At 41.4% G+C, this 20,149-nt stretch overlaps 1 protein-coding gene across 8 annotated transcripts in view; it reads right to left on the bottom strand.

The window, feature by feature from the left end:
• Nucleotides 1-20,149, bottom strand: part of PEAK1 (pseudopodium enriched atypical kinase 1) — a 260,847-nt gene that overhangs the window by 128,932 nt on the left and 111,766 nt on the right. For all 8 annotated transcript variants that reach the window (XM_030577459.1, XM_030577455.1, XM_030577457.1 and 5 more), the window contains one exon: nt 3,535-3,713. The gene's annotated coding sequence lies outside the window, so the exon portion shown is untranslated. The remainder of the gene's footprint in view (nt 1-3,534; nt 3,714-20,149) is intronic.

The following is a 20,149-nucleotide window of genomic DNA, read 5'->3' on the forward strand; positions in this document are numbered from 1 at the left end:
AACTGTATATCAGTGTAGCCACGCTGGTGCAAAACCCCAATCACAGACAAGCCATAGGTTATGGATGCCTTTATCTCAGTGAAAGACCAAAATAAAGAAGATTGAGCAGGAAAGCAAAGCTATCTTGGGTAGAAGTTATTGCTACTAAAAAAAAATAAAATAAAGAAGTCACTCTTCAGGACAATATGGAATGTGAATAATACTAAGCTGTTCAAAAGAAGGTCTGCACAGGGGTTTGAGAACTGAATAAAAGCTCCAAGGAGGAGAGGGATCATCTGAGAGACCTAAGACTTTCATTTTTGGTCTCTGGTTCAAAACTCACCCAGTTTGACAGGGATAAAGAGATTACAATATGACAGCTGTTTGGTGACGTTCAGTATAAGAAGTTAGTAGCATCAGTCGAGTTTTGAAAAGAGCTAGAGAAGATGTGAGATAATCAGATTTCTCATGCTGTGCTTATATATTTATTAACTGCAGACAGCAGGGGCAGCTCTAGGCACCAGCAAAGCAAGCAACTGCTTGGGGCAGCCCATTTGCAGAGGCAGCAGCTGGCAGGGAACCAGCCTGGAAGCTGAGAATCAACAGGGGGTCCTGGGAGCTGTAGTTCCTTGGTTAGCTCCCTGCCTATAGAGCCAGCCCTGGAGCAGGGAAAGAACTACATTTCCCAGCATTTCCTTGGCAGCTATCAACGGGAAAGGGAGGGGGAGGGCATATGGTAGCTGAAACCTCATGCTGCAGCTTGCTGTGAAAGGAGAGCTCACTGCTAGAGCAGAGTGGCACTTTGAATGCGGAACAAGTGCGCCCAAGGAGTAGAAGGCTTTGGCCCAGATATCCCCTTCAGAAGACATCCCCAGACTGGATTAGGGATACTGGTGTGACCTCACCTTTCAGCCCCCAAAGAAGAAATTGGGTGGACTAAATTAACAGTGCCCCTTTCTATCTGAAGCCCAGTAAGGGAGGTATGTGGATCACACTAGAATTTAAAATGAAAAGTAAGGGAGGGGAGGCTCTGGACCTGGGCAGCTTTAGATACAGAACCAGGCACTTCGGAAGATTTCCACTTCTGAGCCATGGAAGCAGAAATTGACTTTTCCTTTCCAGATTTAGCTAATATTCAGAAAAGGAATCTAGCACCTGCCTTCCAGATCTGAACACCTCAAAATTCAGGAGTGGTCAAGCTCAATTTGGGCAGCTGTTACTTCATTTCTCCCAAATCAGATATACTGATCCACTGTAATTTGCTGTAGAAAAAGTAGGATAAAATTGAGCAAGAAATGCTTCCCAGTGGTTTTTAGGACTGGAATTGCTATAGCCCTTCTTTTTTTTTTTTTAGTTTTATTTGTTTAAAAGAAAGACAGTGATATTGCATTGGCAAATTCTCCATAGAAACAAAGAATAATAAAGGCACCTCAACTTTTCCTCATTTATGGAGGACAGTCTTATAATATGCATCCAAGATATCCTCCAATCACACAAGCTGAAAATTGTTTCACTTTACTGCAGTTCTGTAACCATATGGGAACCAATCCTGTCTGTGTTCTGTGCACATCCAAAATTCCTGCTGAATGACCTGCCCTGGGAGCACGTTACCAGTGACCCAGGGCTGGGGTTGAAGGAGTGTGCCGGTGGGGGCGAGGGAGCCCATGGCTGGGACAGCAGGGGGTGTGTGGGTGGTGGGGCACTGGTGGGGGGGAAGGGGGAAGCCCAGAACTGGGGCACATGGGAGGGTGGGGGGAGGCCAGGGCTGGGGTGGCAGGGGGTGCAGGTGGGGAGAGCCCAGGGCTGGGGCAGCAGGAGGGTGCGGGGGGAGCCCAGGGCTGGGGTGGGGGCAGCCAAATTTTTTTTTTTTTGCTTGGGGTGGCAAAAAACCTAGAGCCGGCCCTGGTAGACAGCAGTTTCTGATAGAATTTGCCATACTGTGAATTCTATAAATACTTCTATTGTCAGTTGCCTTGCATGTTTGTGAGTTCTTTCCGTGTGCTTTCCCAATGCTGCAGATAGCTGGTTCAGCAGACCTTGACAGTATTACCCAGTGTGATTAAGTGTTGGAGACTGAAATGTTGTCGCCTCAGTAGCGCTGCTTAGGCACTTCTGTCCTTGAAGCTTCAATGTTGTTAGTAGACAGAGCAGCATGTTAATTCAGGAGCCTTCGAAGTTACACACCACCTTATGTATTTCATGACATCTTTTTGTTACCTCCCCTTGTTGCTTATATCTTTAACAAAACCTCCCTATTCATTATTTTATCAAACCATCTCATCTTGTACTAGATTGGGGAGTATCTATACTAGCTGGATTACATTTATGTAAATAGTGCCTAGTACACTAGTAACAACTCTGCCAAGTTCATGTACTAAATAGTGAAATTGTAAGCATCTGCTTTAATACATGGCCTGATTTTGGTTCACAGCCAGTTCAGGCCTCAGATCTTGCACCAGGCCCATTTCTCCAGACTCCCTCTACAACTTCAATCTTGCTTTGTACACTTTAGGACACCACAACAAATAATTAAAGATCCACAAAAAAGCTAATACCTGTGCATGACTGATGGCAAAAGATAATCCTCCCAATGTTAATAGAACAATGAAAATATTCTTTGTACATTTTCTGAAATGTACAAATTGTTCATATGACTGAAGAAGGGCAGTGACTGGAAGATATTTGAGAGCTGTTTATGAATACAAACAGCCAAGTTCTTCCTCCTCCAAAGAACTACATTAAGAATTTTATCTGTATTGGAATAACATCTAAGAGGATAACTTATGTTTTTATATTGTTGTTCAGCACATATGTTTGATATAAAGTAGTCCTTGAGACAGTTGTAATCATAGTTAATATTTTAGGCATATTTTAGGTCCGACAATGAGTGAAAGCAGGAAGGACAGGATAAAAAAGACAGGAAGTCAAGTGGAAAGGAACAAGAAGGAAAGATGATAACAGGAGGGAGGAATTTTCATAGGAGGTAATGCTCAAACTGGGGAAAGAAGAGAGACAGAAAGAAAGTAACAACGAAACAGGAAACTGGCTGAGTAGGGGAAAACAGGAGATGGAGAGAGAAAAATACAGTGGGTTCACATTTCTTGCCACAGTTACTATGTTCTTTGGATTGTGTTATTGAAAGAGTCTTGAAAAGTTTTGTGAAATAAATGGATATAGGAAAAAATGCATATGTTGCTATTATTGTACAGTCGTTTCATTAGATGTAGTTAGTAGAAAACTATAGTTACTTATAGGGTAAGATCAAGCCTTTATCTTCATTTTCCTATCCCAAAGGAGGAAGAAAAATGAGCAAAATAAATTGGTTTTTTTTATAAAATACGAACTTGAAAAAAATCAGCTTTTATAAAAGCTAAAACTGCAAACTTCATTGTAATACATACAAGTTGTAAAATTACAGATTTATCCAGAATTTATCTGTTGTAAGATTACTATATTTAAACCTAACTGGTATAAGAAGAAAATCCTTTACAATCTGTACAAGTTATCTTAGGGGGCTACACCAGAGAAATAAAATGATGGAAGAATTAAGGTTACCATTTAGGTCTGAAGCTTTTCATCCATTTCGGTGCCAAAGGTGGCTTTGTAAAACCTTCTGTAGCAGCTGGCACTAAATCCCTTTGCAAATTCAAAGCACTTCCAATTTTTCCAAGACAGATTTCCTTCTTCTTTTCACCCCTTTTTTCTTGCAACTACAGATCAGACAGTAATGTTTTCTGCAAAAGAAAGATGAAATGGTAACTCTGCTGTAGTTTAAACAGGTTTCAGATATGATCTAATAAATTTTCCCTTCCCTTGCACCATCCCAGTCTTTCATATTCTGCAATGAATACTTGAACTGAGACCTCTACTTAATCTTATTCATTTGGAAATGGCCTCTGTTTCCAAGGTGCAAGGCCTTAACACCTTAACAGATTTTTGGATAGGACTATACAACTCTCCCCATACTACACCCTAATATCAAATGACCACCAAGAATAAGAATAGCACTTGGGCAGTTCTTGCTTTATGTTTTTCTAATTCGTTTTAGTTTCCTTTCTGAAGGCTGCTTAATCATGCACAGGCCTTCATTTTATCAGACAAATCAGATCATTGTAACATTTAATTTTCCTGTTACCAAAAAAAAACAAAAAACAAAAAAAACTTAGAATATGAACACAGCCAGAAAACTTAAATTTGAAATATTTTTACGAAGTTTAATTTGTGCTATAAATTGTGAACACGTTTAAACATTTTTTTGGGTAATTCATACCACAGAACTAAATTTAGGAAAAATAGTTCTACAGTTGGTATTATCAGGTGTACAAAGTTAGGAAGAGATACAGTATTCATTTAAATTTATATTTTTAAAAAACAGACCACAGATTAACTGAATAAGTTAATTAACCTACTTATTAACAGTTCGTTTGAACTACTGTACTGCTTTCAAATGTGTGTCTATGCATTACTATCTCATTCTCATATGCCTATACACTATATCAAATGCAGTGCCTAATCAGGAAAACTGGATCGCTCCTTCCCTGGCTACAAACCAAACAGGTTTGAGAAAATGTTTGTGTTTATGGACTCCCAAGCGTGAAGGTACTTAAAAATGAGTTTCATCTGTCAGACAATTGTTGAGCATGCAAGATGCTTTGGGTGGTGTAAAGGGATCATTTTCTCCTCTCAATTCCTTCCTTGATCTCGCCCCAACTCTTCTTTCTAATATGGGAATGCAGTAATTTCCAATTCTGGGTACACAAACAAGTAGTGGTGCTTCAGGTGTTGCAGCTGGAACACTAGTAACTCTTTAATTATAAGCTTCCTTTGGGGATCCTAAATGCACTGGTGCTGCCTGTCTTCTGTTCGCCTGCACCTGCTATTAACTCAGAGAGGAACATGAAGTCCAAGCCCCAGCCTTGCAACAAGACAGATGACAAGTAAGTCAAGGAGAAAGGTAGAGTATTGGTTCTGATCTTTAGCTAGGAGGAGGCAATTAGAGACTTTGGCAAGTGTGGTGTCAGTGTAGCACACAGAGTGGAAGCCAGACTGGAGAGGTTCTAGGATGGAATTGGAAGAGAGGAACTCCAGAAAGTAATTGTAGACCATGCATTCAGTCAGCTTTCCGATGAAAGAGGGAAGAGATAGTAGCTGGAGTCAAGTGGGATCAAGGATAAGTGATTGTTTTTATGAGGAGAGAGACTAAACCATGCTTATCTTGTGAGGAGAAAAAGCCAGAACAGAATTAAGCAACAAAGAGAGTTTTGGTATTAACATTTGTAGAATCCTACCTTATATCCAGTGAGAGGAAATAATCAGCAGACACAAAATGAAAAGAGGCAGGAGGAATTTACAGAAGCGTATCATTTATTTTAATAAATACAGTATACTAAGTCACTTATTTAGCACTTTTAATTGTCAGACTGTTATACAAACATTAACTATTCCTTCTGAAATCTATGTGGAAATTTTAATCACAATTTTACAGATGGAGTTATTGAGGTGACAATATTAAGTGACTTTTCCAAAGCCACAGGAGAACATGGTCATTGTCAAAACAGGAGCTGATATTTAGGTGTTCTTGACATCTAGTCCTGTTCTCAGATGAGAAGGTCACATGCTTATGTGTGTCAAAGCAGAGGAGATGGAGGAAAAGTTGAATACAGTCTTGCAAACCCTACACGTTAAAAAACAAAAACAATAAAAACACAAGGCACAGCCCCACTCCAAATCATGAGTTTGACTTAAAAATCATGAGATATTTTTAAAAAAACAAATGAGTGTGAGGGGGTGAGATTTGTCTTCTGTCTTTTGACCTTTAAGGTGCTCTTGGCTCATATTTTCAAGCTTCCCTCCACAACCACAAGGTCTAGAAAATTACTTGGTTTTAAATGAAAGCCAAGGTTCTGATGAAGTCCTGTTGTAGTTGAGCAGCCAATGGGACACTACTACATGAAAGTAATGGTTACAGAATTGGATAGTGTGCGGAAGATATGAAATGGGAATTGAAAATGAAAACTGAACCCCAAAATTGTGATTTCGGAAGGAAAGTCCAACCTTTTATTCAGATTTTGTGCATTAAAAAACTGCTGTTTAAAGTTGAGCTGCTGAGTATCAAAATATTAAAGGGGAAGTTACAAGAATTTGTCTGTAAAACAGTAACTGTCCCTCTATTACTGGTGATTTCCTATATTTCTAATTCCAACTTTCTGTCAGGTCTCAGTTATCTAACTGCACCTCATATCCCTTCTGGTCTCTCTGGGCACACCCCTTTGAACATAAGAATGGCAATACTGGGTCAAACCAATGGTTCATCTAGCCCAGTATTCTGTCTTCCAGCACTTATAGCAACTAAATCACAGCTTTAACACCACTGTTAAACAACAACAGAATATTTTTCTATTTTTTCAAATATATTTATTTCAATTATAACACAGAATACAAAGTATACAGTGCTCACTTTATATTATTTTTATTACAAATACTTGCACTGCAAAAAAGATACATAAAAGAAATAGTATTTTTCAGTTCACCTCATACAAGTCCACTCAATCCTACTTCTTATTCAGCCAATCGCTAAGACAAACAAGTTTGTTTACATTTAGGGGCGATAATGCTGCTCGCTTCTTATTTACGACACCAGAAAGTGAGGCCAGATGTTCGCATGGCACTGTTGTAGCCTCCGATGCAAGGTATTTATGAGCCAGATATGCAAAATATTGTTATGCCCCTTCATGCTTCAACTTGTAGGCTCTAAAGTTTTACATTGTTTTATTTTTACAAATTCTACAATTGTAAGTTGCACTTTCACAATAAAGAGATTGCACTACAGTAATTTTATGAGGTAAATATAAAAGAACCATTATTTTTCAGTTTTTTACAATGCAAATATTTGTAATAAATATAAAATGAGCACTGTACATTTTGTATTCTGTGTTGTGATTAAAATCAATATATTTCAAAATGCAGAAGAACATTCAAAAATATAATACATTTAAGTTGGTATTTTATTATTGTTTAATCATGCAATTAAATCTGTGATTAATTGACAGCCCTACTCTTTAACTACAACCACCAACTCTGCCAGCTCATTCTAAAGCTTTCCTTCTTTACCAGAGGTTCACCTTGTTGGTAGCATTTGCTGACATGACACATATAACCCTACTCTCTATCATCAACCATACTGCTATTAATTCGTCTCCTTTTTGCCCTCATGACACACACTGCAACCTCTAGGCTCATGATGATACGTACTTAGGGTTGCCAACTTTCTAATTACACAAAACTGAACATACTTGCCCTGCCTCACCCCTTTTCTAAGGCCCCGCCCCCACTTCATCCCCTTCCTCTCAGTCGCTCGCTCTTTCCCACCCTCACTGACTTTCACAGCGCTGGGGCAGGGGTTGGGCTGCGGGCTGGGCTCCAGGGTGAGGCCAGAAATGAGGGATTCAGGGTGAAGGAGGGAGGTCTGGGCTGGGGCAAGGAGCTGGGATGTGGGAGGGGGTGTGGACTCGAGCTGGGGGTGTGGGCTCTGGGGTGCGGGCTCCGAGAGGGAGTTTGAGCGTGGAAGGGGGTTCCAACCTGGGGCAGGAGGTTGGGGTGTGGGAGGAGGTTCAGGGTGCAGGCTCCAGCCAGGCAGTGCTTACCTCAGGTGGCTCCTGGAAGCAGGTGACACATTCAGCTCCTAGGCACAGGGGGCTCTGCGCACTGCCCATGCCCGCAGGCACCATCCCGCAGCTCCCATTGGCCATGGCTCCCAACCAATGGGAGCTGCGGAGTAGGTGCTTGAGTGCAGTGCGTGGAGCCCCATGTGCCTAGGAACTGGGCATACCGGTCGCTTCTGGGAGCTATGTGGAGCCAGGGCAGGCAGGAAGCCTGCTTTAGCCCCACTGCTCTGCCAACCAGACTTAAGTGGCTTGGTTAGCAGTGCTCACCGTGGCCGCCAGGATCCCTTTATGACCAGGTGTTCTGGTCAAAAACTGGATGCCTTGCAACCCTATACCTAACTCCTTTCATTTTTCCTCCAGACCAAAACATTTTAAATTAATCTTTGAAGCTTTACTTGTCCCTCCACAGGTTACCACTCGCCTGTATGTGCTAATGAAAAATAAAAATAACTTGGTTACCACAGAAACTGAATTAGCAAAATTTTTATGAAAAAAAATTACTGCTTAAATAAACAGTATTTCTTTCTTCCTCCCACTCAACTCTGATAGACACTCAGCCTTTTTTTGAGGAGAAAAGAATGTCCAACATGGAGTGCTACTTTTAAGTACCTGAGAGATAAATCAATATGGCTGATTAAATCATTGATTACTGGGGCTTTTTCCTTTCCTTCTAATTGGCTACAGCTCATCTTTGAAAGCAAGAGAGGACTTTAAAAAAAACTGAATATTTTAAGGGACCTCAGATACAAATTCCAGTCGATCTAGATGATCTGACATTTGTCTAAGTACAGGCTGGAGTGATAGAATTTGTTGTATTAAAATTGTGACCATTGGCCTAGTTTGTGCTAGTCGGATTCACGTATTTCACCGCAAGTGCAGCTTCACCATTTGTAGCATTAGTGGAAACTCTTGTTTAGACATGTTGCAACTTTTTTTATTGCTATGTTGCATTTTTACTGCTCATAGGAGATGGTGATAGTAAAAACATTTATACTTCTCTATACTTCAGCCTTCACTCTTGATTACCAGTAGTGGTTAATTACGTATCTGAATTTTGCTATTGTAAATGCAGCCAGGAATTATCTTCTACTTTCAGAAAATGCCATGAGTCTTAACTAACCTCCACTTGGACAAGCACCACAGGAAGCTAGATAAGGAACTTGTCTGAATGCCTCTTTTGAATAACAGTACCTCTAACACAAACAATTCCTGGTGTTGGGTCTTGAACCCACAACCTCCTGGCTCAGACAACACTGTTTCCAAATTAGTCATATTGGCATTTTTTATATATTAAATATTTTTAATCTAAATTTAGATTAAAGCTGGGAGGAACTGTGAACACTTTCCAGAGTGCTCTGCTGCAACCTAATCCCAACTTGCAGCATCTTCTAAAACTATACTCAGAGATCTCTTTCTTTGAACAACACTACATATTATGTCAAATTGTATTGGAGCTTTGTAAAGTAGATAAATGTCCATAAATGACTGGTTGTATGTAATAAGGGACTCTTACCACCAGAGTGCCCCCCTCATTTCAGGACTTAGACTTTAAGGTCAGAAGGGACCATTAAGGTAATCTAATCTGACCTCCTGCACAGAATCTCACCCACCCACTCCTGCAACAAACCTCTAATCTATGTCTGAGTTACTGAAGTCCTCAAATCGTGGTTTAAAGACCTCAAGGTGCAGAGAATCCTCCAGCAAGTGACCTGTGCCCCATGCTGCAGAGGAAGGCAAAAAACCTCCAGGGCCTCTGCCAATCTGCCCTGGAGGAAAATTCCTTCCTGACCCAAATATGGCAATCAGTTAAACCCTGAGCATGTGGGCAAGACTCACCAGCCAGCAGCTAGGAAAGAATTCTCTGTAGTAACTCAGATCCCCATCTAACATCCCATCACAGACCATTGGGCATATTTACCTACTAATAATCAAAGATCAATTAATTGTCCAAATTAAGCTATCCCATCATACCATCCCCTCCATAAACTTATCAAGCTTAGTCTTCAAGCCAGATATGTCTTTTGCCCCCACTACTCCCCTTGGAAGGCTGTTCCAGAACTTCACTCCTCTAATGGTTAGAAACCTTAGTCTAATTTCAAGTCTAAACTTCCTTACTCTAAACACCTTACTCCAGTAGCTCCATGTGTTTGCAGGGATCAAATAAGGATACCAGATGACTCGAGAATGGGGTTGACTGTGCCTTTACAGAAGAGTAAGGATTTGGATAATTTGTATTATCCTATCAAGGCATCATCCCATTAAATCAAACTCTCAAAGTCCTTGAAAGAGTTTTGGAGGCAAGGCAGAGGTGCAAAGTGGAGAAAAGCATAGGAGAACAACATGGTTTTAGGAAGGAAAGGTGTAGTATAGACTCAATATTTGCAGTGAGACAGAAGGTTGAAAGAAAGATAATGGAGGACATAACTGCTATGTAGATCTTGAGAAGGCATATGACTTGGTTCGAGGGAAGTGGTGTTTTGAGTATTGAGATAAATGGGAGGGGGACTTCAAGAAGTGGAGATTACAGAGGAGCTGTATCAAGGGTCAAGAGCTAAGGTAGTAACAATAAATGGATTTCAGAGACTTTTGAGGCAACGATGGGACGGAGACTAGCAATGTACAGACTCTACTTCTTCATCCTAGTTATGACATTAACTAGGAGGAGAACCAAGCCTGTGGAGACCGAGAAAACTAATGTATGCTGACAATCTGGCCCTTTGGCTGACAGCAAGAGGAACTGGTAAATATGGTATCAGAGTGGGCATCTGTGTTGGAGGACCATGGTTTGAAAGGTAAACACAAAGTAAACTGAAGTTATGAAAGTAGGGAAGCTGGAAGAGTTTCTGCTGATTCAAGTTTCAGGAGAAAAGCTGAATCAAAACAAAAGAATTTGTGTAGCTGAAAAGTATACTTAGTGCCATCAAAAAGAGGTCTGGAGAATTGAAAAGAAGAGCCCAATATGCATGCCCTGCAGTGAAAAGGGTGGCAGGAGTACTGTGGGACCAGCTATTAAGTAATAAACTGAATGGAAAAGTGTATGTTGTGTGTGTGTTTGTCTTTGCCTGCTTTATGATTTGAAACCAGTGGTTCTTATGGAGATGGAAGAAAAGAAGATATAGGTAGTAGAAAATAATATACTGAGGCATGTGGAGAGTACACAAAGTATGCATGGAAGAAATGAGGGGGAAAAATCAACTTGGCACTTTCAGTGATAGGCTGGAGAGCACACTGACAGGCTGGATCACAGAACCCCTCTTGGGACTTGCCACCTGATGTTTTCCCTGCCAGCTTGGGACTCCGGAACTGTGCTCTAGCTTTGCACAAGGTGGGAATCCTATGTCCCTCTCTGGGTTCCCACTCCTCCTTCTAAATGAAAAAGCACCAGGTTAAAGATGGATTCCAGTTCAGGTGACATGATCACATGTCACTGTAAGACTCCAAGTCTTCATTCCTCCCAGCCTGACTCACAGGAAGGCCTGCAAGCAAACAGCCATCCATAGTCAATTGTCCTGGTTGATAGGAGCCATCAAGATTCCAAACCACCATTAATGGCCCACACTTCGCATAATTACAATAGGCCCTCAGAGTTATACTTCAAGTTTCAGATACAATAGTGATGCATTTATACAAATAGGATGACTACACTCAGATTATAAGCTCTGCAATGATACCTTGCAATGATACCTCTGTAATGATACTTTTTGCATGAAGCATATTCCAGTTACATTATATTCACACTCATTAGCATATTTTCATAAAATCATATAGAGTGCAACGTCACATACACATTTCTTTGCTGTGAGAAAAACCACCGAAGAAAGCTTGAGACGAAGGGGACAGCAAGAAAGGACATAGAAGACCAAGGATACAATGGAAAGACAGTCAACAGGCATTTGTTGAGAAAAGGACTGGAACTCCAAGACTTATGAACCCATGCCATGGACAAGAAGGCATCTCTGACCCCTTCCAAATGGGAAAAAGGAAGTGAGAGGTGATGTGAGGTGTATATGTTAATGGAGAGGATGGGGAAAAGGAAAACAGGAGGAGGAGTAATTACTAAAGAGGAGTAAAGTTTGTTGGTTTAAACAGCATGGCTACACGTGCTTCATTTGGAGGAAGATGGACTGGGGGAAGGGGGAACAAACCTTTGCCTGGCTTATATGCATTCTGCTCAGGACTGAAGGTGGTGGGGTGGGGGGGTAAAAATACCATGAGTCACCTTTATATTCTCACAATCCTTGAGTTGGCAAAGGACCATTCTGGTCCCTGGTATAACTTAAGTGTAAAATATAGGACTGCGCTAATTCATATCCAACTACCCATCCATTCCGGCAGCTGGAAATTACTAAGGTAAAGCGACTCCCTAGCCATGTCCCCTTTCTCCAAGGAATGCCCTCAACACACTGTAGGTCAGAAGGGGGTGGCATGGAGCACGCCAGCTCTACACTATCCAGGAATTCCCGTTTCTCAAAAAGAATCTGCAGATAGCCAGTTCACCTGGCATTACAGGTTAACTCTTTGGCCCAAGCAGTTCCAAGCTGCCATAGAGGATCTTTCATTCTCCAAATCAAGCAGAATATCACATATAAAAAATCATAGACTCATAGACTCTAGGACTGGAAGGGACCTCGAGAGGTCATCGAGTCCAGTCCCCTGCCCTCATGGCAGGACCAAATACTGTCTAGACCATCCCCGATAGACATTTATCTAACCTACTCTTAAATATCTCCAGCGATGGAGATTCCACAACTTCCCTAGGCAATCTATTCCAGTGTTTGACTACCCTGACAGTTAGGAACTTTTTCCTAATGTCCAGCCTAAATCTCCCTTGCTGCAGTTTAAGCCCATTGCTTCTTGTTCTATCATTGGAGGCTAAGGTGAACAAGTTTTCTCCCTCCTCCTGATGACACCCTTTTAGATACCTGAAAACTGCTATCATGTCCCCTCTCAGTCTTCTCTTTTCCAAACTAAACAACCCAATTCCTTCAGCCTTCCTTCATAGGTCATGTTCTCAAGACCTTTAATCATTCTTGTTGCTCTTCTCTGGACCCTCTCCAATTTCTCCACATCTTTCTTGAAATGCGGTGCCCAGAACTGGACACAATACTCCAGTTGAGGCCTAACAAGCGCAGAGTAAAGCGGAAGAATGACTTCTCGTGTCTTGTTTACAACACACCTGTTAATGCATCCCAGAATCATGTTTGCTTTTTTTGCAACAGTATCACACTGTTCACTCATATTAAGCTTGTGGTCCACTATGACCCCTAGATCTCTTTCTGCCATACTCCTTCCTAGACAGTCTCTTCCCATTCTGTATGTGTGAAACTGATTGTTCCTTCCTAAGTGGAGCACTTTGCATTTATCTTTATTGAACTTGATTGTATCCATTGTATCATGATTGTATCCATTACTGCTAAGGAGATGACATTAGGGAACTGTTGTAATCATGACTATAATACACAATGCATTATTCAAAACAGAAAAGTACTATGGCACTGGTCATTTTGTATTTACTTATTACAATAAAAAATAAAAACCAAATGTATTCAAATACCATAGATAAAGTCACATCATAATGTCACTATTAGCCAGATTAAATCCTCTTCCTTCCTATGGTTGGTACTGGAGTTAGTAGACAGCTATACAGATGGAATACATTAAGAACTAATTAAAAGACCAACGTGTGTATTCCCTCTCTGTCCCCAGTCATGCGAAAAATGAAGCAGAGGCTGCAGTCACTAGCAGCTGATTGTAAAAGAACTGTCATGTGACATCCAGACATACACAAACTGTTCCATAAAACTAAGTGATAACAGGGAATGCTAAACAAATTCATCACAAGCCATTTCTGCAAAACATTCCCCATTCTCTAGTTACTGCCAACCTTAGCTGCACTGCCAACACATACTGAATAAAAGGGTACCTCATTACAGGATTACAAACAAGGATACTGTATTTCTAAAGTAACCACGTGAGACATGACTGCTGACAGTGGAAGGAGGAAAAAAAACTAAAACACAGTCCATTAGAAAATGGATATCATTCTTTTCCTATTAATGTTAATGGGTGATTATAATGAGATTGTACTGACTGTGAATAATTCATACAATACAATGGAATTGTGCACAGGATGTTATTCTAAAGTACTTTTCAGAAGAACTACACTACACTGAACTACACTTCGCTTAGAGATAATATAATCCGATATTCTGTGTTATTAAGGCTATGTCAACATTTGCATTATTTAATGTATCAGATTTTGCTAATATTACATTAAAAGCTATATTAAAAGAATGTTATTTAGTTGCAAAGTCAAACACCTGAACATCAGGAAAATTCCGATTTACAGTTGCCTGCGTAACTGTAGTTCTGCCCCAATGTGTGCCTACCCTATTCGGTGGTTCTCTGGAAAAAGCAGTATGTGATTTTTTTAAAAATTAAGTTATCAGAATGCAGACACATAAGTGAGGCCATGGCTTGTTCAGGAAAGTGTGTCTGGTGCTGTCCCCTCAACTTTATACAGCTTCTCTAGCAGCTCCCAAGTGCTCCCAGGGCAGTATCTGCTGCAGCTACTGCAATGGCATGGACCCAATCTTAGAATATTCATGTTCAGTTATTTTGGCACAGTGCTAGATTTTCCCTGAGCTGTACAAGCAAAAGACAGGAAATAGCAATTTTCAACAGCTTATATCTCAACAAAACTCGAACTGAATTTCATAGGATAAAGAAAAGGCACTCTCCTGTCCTAGCCCAAAACCTTTTCCCCTGCCAAATTTCACAGGACGGCTATAAACAGTGGAGGTATTAGAAAAGTTTCTCTCTCACTATTGCACTAGACCAGGGATAGGCAAACTACAACCCAGGGACCACAACCGGCCCTTGGGACATTTTAATCCAGCCCTCAAACTCCTGCCGGGTAGCAGGGTCCGGGGTTTGCCCTGCTCCGGCGCTCCAGGCAGGGAGTGGGGTCAGGGGCTTGTCCTGCTCTGTACATTCTGTGGCTCCACGCGGCTCCTGGAAGCAGTGGCATGTCGTTCCCCTCCCCCCCCGGCTCCTACATGTAGGGCAGCCAGGGGGCTCTGCACACTGCCCCTGCCCCAAGCGCTACCCCCACAGCTCCCATTGGCTGGGAACTGAGACCAGTGGAAGCTGCGGAGGCGGCACCTGCAGACAGGACAGCGTACAGAGCCACCTGGCCACGCCTCCACACAGGAGTTGGATGGGGAACATGCTGCTGCTTCCAGGAGCTACTTGAAGTAAGCACTGCCCAGAGCCTGCACCCCAACCACCTCCCATGCTCCAACCCCCTGCCCCAGCCCTGATCCCTCTCTCACCATCCGAAACCCTCAGTCCTAGCCCACAGCACCCTTTTGCACCCCCAACCCCTCATACCCAGTCCCAACCAAGAGCCTGCACCCCTATCCGGAGGCCTCACCCCCTCCCCCTCCCGTACCCTGAACTCCTCATTTCTGGCCCCATCCAAGAGCCCACACCTCCAGCTGGAGCCCTCACCCCCCTCCTGCACCCCAACCCCCAATTTCGTGAGCCTTCATGGCCCACCATACAATTTCCATACCCAGATGTGGCCTTGAGCCAAAAAGTTTGCCCACCCCTGCATTAGACTGTGTACATGTACACACACTAGAAAGAAAGAAAGACAGTGCCTGCCTGAAACAGGTAATCTATACAAGTGACAAGATATAACAGGTGGATAAAAAAAATGGGGGGAGGAGAGAGAGAGGGGAGACAAGGTAAATAGTGGAACAATAGTACTGAGCATAATAAACAGTTGAATGACTGGCCAGTTTTCTGCTGTTAAAATGATGGTTTTTTAAAATGCCACTTTCTAATTATTGACAAAATTACAAAAGTATTTGTCATTTTCAGAGGTACTGACTCAACCTCCCTCTTGCCTAAAAAGAAAGAAAGTGTGGATTTTTCTTTTTCCTCCCTGTCCTGTAGTTGTTTGGAGACCCTGCCTTCTTTGGTGCCTTCTACCTACTTACAGGTTTACTTTAAAAAAAAAAAAAAATCTACTGTTAGACTTGGTTCTGGTTTTTCTTCTTAAATTACTTTCCTATTTTCTACATCCCATTTCAGTCCAAAACCAGCTCTTCTTTAGGTTGTTATGACATCATAGAACCGAAAACCCTCTGAAATGAATTAGGATCTCATAGGCAATTCTTCTAGCCATCTTGTTCTTCTAGTTTATATAGTTTCACTTTCAGAAGTCTTCTCCTGGTGGTCAGAGTGCAGTGTTTTAACAGTCCAGCACAGGGAATCTGGACTCAAAGGAGGAAGGAAAGAGGAAACAAAAAGTGTAACTCAGAGAGTAGAACTGGAATTTTAGCTCCTATTTCAAGATGCAGAGTTGGAGAATTTCAGTTGTGTCACACAGGACTCTCTCCACAGCAATGTTGAGATGAAGAAATCTTATTTCAACAGGAACAAGAACTGCTTCTGATAGCAAGCAAAACTATTAGAATTTAAAAATACAAAAGGAAAAATGTAAAGCTACCTACCTATGCATTAATCTCATCTTGACAAACAAACAGTCGGAGCTGCCATGAGGCCAGAATCTTAAAAGGGAAGCTTATCAGGCCAATTTTACTGTTTAATACAATTTTTTTTTCCTGTAAAAGCTTAAGACCAATAGCAAGATTTCCATACATTTTAAAATAAATATTGGACACAAAATTTTCCAGCAGGTAAACATTCACCTGCAGTGCTTGCAACTGCAATACTGCATGGAGGGCATAAGAACATGAAACTAGAATGCAATTGACTATCTATTTTCATTGTTCAGGTGGAGAGAAATATGAAGTAAATAATAAACAATGAAAGAAATTCAACTTTTAAAATTTATTTAAAAGTTTTATGCAATGTAGTGATTGTGTTGGTCCCAGGACATTAGAGACACAGGGTGGGTGAGATAATATCTTTTATTGGACCCACTTCTATTGGTGAGACAGACAAGCTTTCAAGCTTGCACCGAGTTCTTCTTCAGGTCTGGGAAATGTACTCAGAATGTCATTGCTAAATACAAGGTGGAACAGATTGTTTAGCATAAGTACACCTCGACCTCGATATAATGCTGTCCTCAGGAGCCAAAAAATCTTACCGCGTTATATCGAACTTGATTTGATCTGCCGAAGTACGCAGCCCCACCTCACCAGAGTGTTGCTTTACCGCATTATATCCGAATTACTGTTATATCGGGTGGCGTTATATTGTGGTGGAGGTGTAGTTAACACATATATCAAGGGACCATTCAAGTGAAGAGACCCATTAATACCTCTCCAGTCATCAGGGAATAAGAGGGAGAAAAAAGCTGGGAGGGGAGTTAAGTGGGTTATGGATTGTTGTAATAAGTCAACTATCTATAACCCATTTACCCCCCCTCCCAGTTCTTCCACCCCATCTTTCCCCCCTATGCCTAGAGAGGTGTAAACCAACCACTGCACCTTGAAAAGTTTTAAAATTTGTTTGTAACGGACAATGAAATTTGTTTTCATAATTATGATTTTTAACATGAAAGTGACCCTTTATTGGAACAAAGATTTTTCACTTGAATCCTACTCTACTGATACAATAATCTAGTTAAATTCCTGAATTACTAATGTTTGTGATCCCAAACCACTGGCCTATCCGCCCAAACAGGTGAAAAAAAGTATGTAGAGTTTTCTTGATAAGAGGATTACATTTAAAAAATATCATTGAGCTCTTTTCAAGCTTTAAAAATAATTTGAATTGCATCGTCTAGCTACGGCAGGGGTTGGGGTAGGGGGGAATGAATGGTGGCAGAACCTAAACTGTTTCTCTTACACTGGGACAGACATTACTTCACAAAATTTAGTCTGTACCTACGACTGCATATGAATGAGGCTTTTCAGTCAATTGAAAGCATCAAACCATCATGTCAGAGATTCACTCAGCCCTGGTTCTAAATTTTCTGTCTTCTCTAAATTTTGAACTTTCATGAGGGGAATGGAGAGTAAAGGTATTAAAGAAATTAGCTTTTTCATTAAAGCAGAAAAAAAAATCCTTAAAATTTAATGTACATTTTAAAGTCTCCAGTTGCTAATAGATTATTTAGAAAATGATTCTATGGTTAACTAGCACACTGGGTTGATTTTTCCAGTACTGCTTTATTCCTTATATTAACAAGCCTTCCCAAACCAGGCTGTAGGTTTAGCCTTAAATTCTGCATAAGCGCCTTGGTTAAAAATTCCTTAAGTACCATATATACTAATTCATAAACCGATTTTTTTTACTAAAAAAGGGAAGCGTCAGAGAAGGGGGTCGGCTTATGAACGGGTATAGAGAGGGAGACGTGGGACACAGACCCTCCCCGCAAGAGAGGGGGCAAGGAGAGGCAGCAAAGCCAGAAGGGAAGAGGTGGGGCCAGTCTCTCCGCTTCTGGCCACGCGGCTCTCCCCCCAGCCTCCAAAGCAGCTGCAGCTCCAGGGCTGGCATGCTGCAGACATGCAGCCCAGCCCCACCTGCTGAAGCACGCTGCAGCTGTGTAGCCCAGCCTTGCCTGCTGGAGGAGGCTGTGACCACGCTGCTCAGCCTGCCGGAGCAGCTCCAGGCAGGCCAGAGACATCCTCCCCTGGCCTGCCTCTGTGGGATGGGGAGAGTGTGGGAGTCTCGGGCTAAGGGTGGGGTCATGTGGGGGGTGGTCACAGGGGTTACTCCCCTGACCCTGAGCTTCTCCCCCCAAAAACTATCCCCACCAGTTGCTGTCCCAGCCCATCAGGGTAAGCTGCTGGTGGGCCAGGACACTCTGTTTACTTAGATTTACTTCCGTGCCTGTGGACGCTCGAGGTAAACAAACCATCTCGGCCCACCGGTGGCTTATCCTGATGGCCCGGGAGCTAAAGTTTGCTGACCCCTGAATTACAGGGTCGGCTTATGAATGGGTCATAAAAAGTTTCCATTTTTACTTATCCATCTTGGGGGGGTTGGCTTATAAATGAACCGGATCATGATTGAGTATATATGGTAATGTTTAAAATGACAGAGCAGGAGTCCTTATACCAGTGAAAAATAGAACTTTGGTGACATTTATGTACCAAGCATTTCAGTGACACAAAGGATTCAGGAGGTGATTCAGGAATCAGGCTCCTCCCCTCTAAAATGGTAAAGGGGTCTGAAATTTTCCTCCTCATGTTTCAGACTATCCTGTTTTTCCATCACTCAGCCACCACAGTGTAATGTTGCATTGCCCAAAGCAACTGTCATGTCTTGTAACCAAAAAATTCATCCATGCAGATGAATGGACCACAAAGGAGATTCTGATTAATAATTTAGTGTATTCCAGCCCTTCAAATAAGTGAGAAAGAAAAAAATTTTCTAAACAATCTACTGCTACAAACAGGTGGAACTTGAAGTGTTTCTGGAAGCCACTTGGATCAAGCTGTATAAAACAGCTGCAAGCTGAAAACAATTTGTACTGTGCAATAAGTAAGGGAACAAACAAGAACACAAGGCAATATACAGTAAGTCTCATTCTTGCTCTAACTTGTCATTAGACCCTAACAATGCAGTTTTTATTTGCTGTCTTACTTCAAGTTTCTAAATAGCAAGTGCCATTTTTGAAAATAAAATACTGAGATACTTTATTTAGTAAAAGGTTTTTTGGATGGTATAGAAACATACCTTTCAGAACTAAACTCACACAAAAAAATTGAAAGAAATTAAGAGATATGGGCAAGAGAAAAAAAGATCTGTTTGCAGCTGATTTAAAATAAGAGAGAAAGGAGATGAGTTGGAGAGATGCAGGAAGGCTGTTTCAGATGTTAGGAAGCTCTCTCATCATAGTCAAGACTGTATGATGAGCCAAAAAATAAGCCAGTGCTAGATTAATACAGAGAAGATTAGCAAGAAACATAAGATATAGTAGGCTATAGCAAGTCCAGGGAGGGCTTTAAAGATAAAGAAGGCAATTTTGAAATGGATTCTGAAATGAAGGGGAGATGTCCAATGTGGTGATACAATTGCAGACATATGAGATATGGGAGTACTGAAGTTCAGAGGTAAATTTGAACACAAAAGTTATGAGCAGCCATGTCAAATGGGAAGTGTAAATCAAGGAGGCAAACTGAGAAGGTTGAGCTATGTTGTAGGACACTCCTCTTGACCAAGCAAAATACTTATCTTTGAGACCTTAAGCTGAAAGAAAACTAAACGAAGCCACAAACATACTTGGTTAAGACAGACAAAAAAGTGGAATCACCGAATATCAGTTATTTAAGGGTAGTTAAGTTTAAAATTACATAGAAAAGAGCTGAGGTCTGAGATGTGAAACATAGAGGAGGGATACTAGCGCAGAATAGGAATTGCCACAAAACAGGAATGGTTTGATAGACTGGAACAGAACCATAACAGGATGGAATTGGTGACACTTATGCAGCCATGGAGATTGTCCAGAATTGAAGGTCCACAATGTAGAAGATTACATTTAGGTCAAAAAGAGGAGGTTATGCCAAAATTGGAGAATTTCA

The sequence above is a fragment of the Gopherus evgoodei genome, chromosome 10, assembly GCF_007399415.2.
Source record: "Gopherus evgoodei ecotype Sinaloan lineage chromosome 10, rGopEvg1_v1.p, whole genome shotgun sequence".
NCBI classification, from domain to species: domain Eukaryota; kingdom Metazoa; phylum Chordata; order Testudines; family Testudinidae; genus Gopherus; species Gopherus evgoodei.